The sequence below is a fragment of the Castor canadensis genome, chromosome 14 (assembly GCF_047511655.1).
Source record: "Castor canadensis chromosome 14, mCasCan1.hap1v2, whole genome shotgun sequence".
NCBI classification, from domain to species: domain Eukaryota; kingdom Metazoa; phylum Chordata; class Mammalia; order Rodentia; family Castoridae; genus Castor; species Castor canadensis.
Genome location: NC_133399.1, coordinates 32925276 through 32931975, shown reverse-complemented (window position 1 = coordinate 32931975; position 6700 = coordinate 32925276).

Sequence of the window (6700 nt, the reverse complement as noted above, 5' to 3'; positions counted from 1 at the left end):
GGAAACCACATAGTCTTGTCCATTGGTGGGAAGATTGCATGCTGGTGGACAAAACTGGTGCCAAAGATATGGAGGGAATATTTCATCTCTGACTGGTGGGTGTGGGGTAGAACACTGAGTAGAACTAGCCTATGTAGGGGTGTCATGACCAGGCTCAGCCTGGTAAAAATAAAACCATGTGCAAACACCTTGGAGAAAAAACCCGATCTACCAAAAGGCTCAATTCTAGTTCCAATCGTTGCCCTGTGGGCAAAAGGAAGCAGTCAGCAGACTGTTCATAAACCAGCTCCTCATGGGAACACTGAAGAAAACCAGCCTGCAGCAGATGGCCCATCCTACCAAGACTATGACTTAGGCTCACACACTATAAGCTAATTTCCTTCAAAGTTGTCTAAGAGAGAAGGGCAACATCCATTGCCACACAGCCCAGCATATCAACCTTAAGAATGCACAGAGACCCTGAGAAAGCCCCTGTCAACAGTGTCAGAACCTGAATTTGAAGTCAGAGCAAGAGTTCAGAACATTTATTGAATTGATTTTTTATATAGTATTTTTATTGTTTTTTTTTATTTTTATGTTTGTCATTTTATTGTTACCTTTCTCCCTCTTCTATTCTGTACAAATATCAATTTTATTAGCCCTCCCTTGCTCCACTTTCTTTTCTCTACCCCCAAGTTTTCTTCTCTTTTTCATTTTCTCTCTTCCTTTCTTAACCTTCCATTTCTCCCCATACCCCTACTACCTCCACACTGACGACTTACTGAATAATATTTTATAACAACTTTACATATTATCCCCATCATTCTTGTCCATCTGCAATCCCTGACAATAGCACCATACTCACAAATGACTGAACTATACCTTTACACACACCTTCACACATCTTCTCCCCCTGTCCCATCCCTTTATCCTGCCCCTTCTTCTAGCACATTTTAAAAACTTACATAACTATCTATCTCTATCCAAACCACTGTTATCTCCCCAATACCCACTGTTAATAGATAATATCATCAAGGGGTTAGTAATATATTATGTATATAACTGCTTTGGCATTGAATTTGTGAACTGGTTATTCCTAAATTATACCTCCAGATCAGTGAAAGAATTTTTACAACAGCTTAGCTAATAACTAAGCTAGTCAGTGCATAGAAATTAAGTCAAGGGAAACTTAACAATTAAGTAACAAACCTCCAACTAAGTAATAAACAACATACTAGCAAAGCACAAAATAGAAATTTGGGGAGAAAAAGAAGGCAGGGAAATTCAACTCCTAAAAGGAATAACAACAGCATAATAGAGGACATGAGGTAAAGAAAAGAAGATTGATTGAAACTAGTATTCTTTAGGTCTTAATATATGATGAAGCATATAGGAATTAAGATGAATTAAATCATCAACAAATTAGATATCACACCTCACTTCATTTTCAAAGACTTACTTAAAGGACTTAATTATTTTGTTGGTTTCAAATTGACTAACATTCAACATCACACCTGCTTATCCAAGATGGAAAATGTACCTTCCTACATTACCAAGAGACTGAGTCATTGGTTCCTGGTCAAGAAATATCATACCTAAGAAAAGGCTAAGTTGTTTGCTGACTGGCAGGGTTTTTGAGTAACATGGTCACAGACAAACTCAGAGAGTCTCTGCATCCCAGGAGGCACAATATTCAAAGGTCCACATTAGAGTCACTCACTATGATTCTAATCCCAGAAATACATATCCTTAAAGACAAATTCTACAGAAGTGATGAGTTTGGGATGACTGATTCCCTGATCCCTGAGGCATGTTATCATCATTCAATTATGCCTATTTTTTCCTACCTCCCTCCAAAGGATACATGACACATATTATCTATTAAATTTCATTGTTTCTTCATAGTTACAAACAAAGCCCTCACTATAATTAAAGATACCAGGAAATTTGGTTTTTATCTGTGAAATATGTTTAGAAACTCATTATAAATACTATAAATATAAATGCTACATTATATTTTTAATGTGGTGGACACTCAGAATATTTCTCCAAAATTTTTGACCTGCAATTTTAAAATATATTTTGCACAGAAAATTAATCTTTTTGTTACATGCTCATTGCAAAAATATAGATTTTAGCTTGATATATCCTGCTGAAAATTTTTATAAATGCCTTACTCAACACAAATTATTTTATAATAATTTTATAAAGTTTATTTTATATTAGGGTTTATGAGATGAAGATATAATTGGTCATTTTAAAAGATGTGTTAATTCAATTACACAATCACAAAAGACTATTTTAGACTTTGATGGATGTCATTCTCAGTATAGTTGGTTACATTATCACTACCATTTAATAATCCATATTACTACATCTTTTAAAATATTTTATAATGAAGACCTTCAGTATTTTCAGGTTTGTCCACTTAACTTATAATGCAATATCTCTTTCAATGTTACTTGTGTTTCTACACTGTGATGTGTGAATGTGTTAAGTGGGTATCTCATTCATTACCACTCAGAGTAGCAAAGGCAGAGAGCTATAATGAAGTCATCAATTCAGAAACAAACCAACTGTAATTATTAACTACATCCTCAATGAGGTTATAAAGAAAAGAACTAGGGTAGAAAGGAGAAAAACAGAGGGGACTGACCAATTCAGATTATAATACATTCACACACAGAAATACCCCAATGAAACTCCCTGTATAACTATCTGAAAGAAAAAAATGTCTTTTTTTAAACAGAGAACATGTTGGTAACAATGAGAAGGGGAAGGATACGAGGAGAGTGTAAAGAGGATGAATGTGGTGGCAATACTATGTACTCGTGTCTAAAAATGGAAAAATGAGACATGATGAAGCTGTGCCACAAATGGGAGAGAGAGGAATAAAGGAGAATGATGGAGGGGTTGAATTCAACAATGATATGTTGTAAATACTTTTGCAAATGTCACAATATACCTCCAGTACAGCAACAATAATATAATAATTAAAAATAAAAATGATAAAATGAAAGAATTAGAGTAATTATAGAATAAATGTAAGAGTTGAAAACATTTTACAGTATGGATATTAAGAGGGATTGGGGGAAAGTAGGAACGAAAAGTGAAGAAAGAAGATATGGAAGAGTGACAAAACATATGTTATGAAAATATTAGAAATAATTGTAAAAGAGAACAGTGTAAAATCCCACAGAGAAAGCCAAAACAGGAAAAAAGATAAGGACACAATAATGTCTGCCAAAAGAAAGGACAAAAAAGAGGAGAAAAGTAAGCAAGTAAGATAAAAAGTTGATATTTCTCTGCTGTCAAGAGATATTGGCCTTTTCTCACATCTGGAGTATTTTTTTAAAAATCTGAACAGGTTAGGACATGGGGTGTTTTTTGGTTTGGAGCTTTTGCTCAGGGACAGAGCACACACCCTGCATCTGTAAGATTCTGACCCACAACACCAGCACAGCACGTATATTGTAAATACTACTTGTAAGCTCACCTCCACATCTTGGTTACCAGGAACACCTGCCTACCTATATCTCTACTACCTTAGTCACCATTGGTGTAGATTCTGGATGAACACCCCATTCAACCCATGGGGGTTCACATTGCATAGTCTCAGGGCACCTCACAGGTCAAATGATTTCTGAAACACTGAAACGCTGCTAATTTCAAATTTGCTTCTCACTCATGCTAGGCTCTATGCTAGCAGTCACTTCCTACACTAGAAATCTGGGGTTTGCCCCATAAGATTCTTGCACAGTAATTATTTTATTTAATAGGTTTCTTATGCCATTAGTTTGTATACCACTATCTTTTTCTACATGAATTCTCATGTTAGGCCTGTCATACAGTTCTTAAAATTTATTTTCATGCTTGCTTAATTTTTAAAGTTATTATTACAATGTAGTATTTCCTCAATCTTACTTTTAATCCCTGATATTTTTCTGTGTAGCCCCTCTTATTGATCATGATTTCCACTTTAGTTTCTCTTTTATTGAGCTACTAATTTACAACATTTTCAGTTTTCTTTTTAGAATATCAATCTTCTTGTTGATTTTCTTATCCACATTGCTGGCTTTCTTTTATTTAAAATGATTTACACATTATTATTTTTACATTTTTATCACCATATTATTGTTGTGACACTTACAAAAGTTCTTACAATACATCATTGATGAATTCACCACTTCCATCATTCTATTTTATCTCCTCTCTCCCTGGAATAGTTTCAACAGGTTTGGAATACAGGGTTTGAATTGACTTTCTTACTTCATTCATTGCTTCTTGAATATTCTTTGAGGTCATTTGGTCCCTTCATCTGGCATTTTGATAATTTCTGCATCTCTCAATTCACTAAATGTGGGCATATGAGTTTTGGAATTGTCATATTATCTTAGTTTTTCATATTTCTTGTGTTTCTGTATTGCATCTTGTGCATTTGTTGGGAAGGATGTATGTTTTATATTATTTATTCTTTGTTTTATGTATTTTTGGTGTTTTCTCCCTGAAGAGTTTTCTGTAGGTTTACAATGTGTACTCAGGTACATATAAAAGAAGTAATAAAAAGCCAACATATTAAAAACACATCAAATATTTAAATATAGTATAGGACAATGGGAAGCATCATCTACATCCCTAAAATGTTAGACATGAAAGGAACATGAATACTTTTAGGACACAGTAGGTGTTTAGAATTATTAGATCTAGAGATATTAATAATTAAGTACTAAAGGAAGAAGAGATAGAAAAATGAAAGGATAGAAGCAAAATTAGAAAGAGAAGAAAAGCTTATAGGATGAAGGTAAAGAAAAATAGTAGAATAATGATGAGAGAGAATAAGTTACAGTATGTAAAGCAAAAGGAAAAATGGTGAGATGAAAAAAGGAAGAGAAAAAACAACAAAGCCAACATCACCAAAAACAACTTTAAGAATAAATGACATAAATAAATTAAACATCAGTCAATGTTTCTTCCCTAAGGAGTAGAAAAGGTTGAGTTTACATGCCTTGGTGTTTTGTCAGTTTGCATTCCAATTTTTTCTTTGGTTGATTTTGTTTTTAGCTCTGCATTCACAACAAGTGAAAAGAGAAGAGATTCTTCACAGAGTCCTTACCTGGCTTTACAGTTGGGTTGAATTCAGGAGAGTTTACCAGTAAGTAGGCCTGCTGATTTTGGAAGTGCAGAATTCACTTCAAAATTTTCGTTGATGACTAACATGAGAAACCCTCAGTTTTGTTGTCTCCTCGGTCATGAAGCTTTCAACATGTGTTGGTGTACCTGGGAAATTCCATACCAGAAGCTGTTGTGGACCAGTCTCTCTGGACCTCTGGAAGCATGCCAGTCAGTTTTCCTCTACAGGGCAAGGCACTGGATACCCTATCTTTACAATTCTGTATTTTTCCTTTTGACCTTATTCATCTTAAGATTCTCTGGCTTTCCGTGTTGAACATGTTTGATTCTTTCCTAAAACTCATGTGTTCTTCTCTTCCTTTCATGCAATTTGTTGCTCACTGTGCTCTATTTTTGTGTGTACTATTCCTTTAAATAACATCTGAAGTGCTAGCTTAGTGTTTACCAATTCCTTTACCTTATTGTTATTTGGAAGGTCATAATTTCTCCACCAATTTTGTTTGGGAACTATTTACTTTCTGGACTTGAAATATGTCATTCCCTGATTTGCTGGATGTTAAGGATTTGCTGAGATGTCAAAACTAATTCTTAGGTGCTTGTCTTTGTACATAACATTTTTTGCTAGTAATATTCAGTATCTTTCCTTTCTTCTATATAGCCTTAGCTATTTTGACTATAATATGATATGAGAGATCTTTTCTGTTCATTGATATTTGGAGCTTTAAATTCATCCTCTACATAAATATCCATAACTTTCCAAATATTTGGGAACTTTACTTCTATAATTTCATTGAATAGGTTCTCTATGACATTTCCTTATATGTCAGCTCTTTGTTTTACACAGTGCACTCTTACATTTGGTCTCTTGCTCATGTCCCTGAAATATTGAAGTTTGTGGTTATATTTGTTTATCTTTTTTCTTTATAACTGTCTGAGTGTAGTATTTTCTATATCTTATATTCATCCCTGATAGTCTGTCTTCTGCTTGATCTTGTCTATTGAGTACACTTTCCATTATGTTTCTATTTGATTTATTGAGACATTCACTTTCAACATTTCTGAAGTTTTACCTGAATCTTTTTCCTTACTGAATTTCTCATTGATGTTGCTAATTTTCTTGTCCAAATTGGGTTCCTTACTTCATTTGTCTGTTTGCTTGGATCTTCTCTGAGGTCATTGATCATTTTTAAAATACACTTTTTAAAATATTTTGTCTGACATTTCAGTTATTTCAATACATTTGAAATTGATTTTTGAGGCTCTATGAGATTTTGGAAGAGTCATATTACCTTGTTTCTTCAAATACTTGTACTTGCATGCTGCAATTTATGCTTTTGTTAGGTTGTGTATCTGTTCCATTACCATTCAGAGGAGCAAAATTATAAAGCAATAATGAACAATTCAAAAACAAACCTGACAGGTAAGTTTAGTAAAATAGACTGTGAGCATCACCTATTTCCCCAATGTGGATATAAAGGAAAGGGATGAACATGTTTAAGATATTCCAGGTACAAAATTTTTAATGTTATCATTATTAATAATTAAGTAAAAAGTAATAGAAATGAGAAAAGGAAACCAGAAGATTCAAATA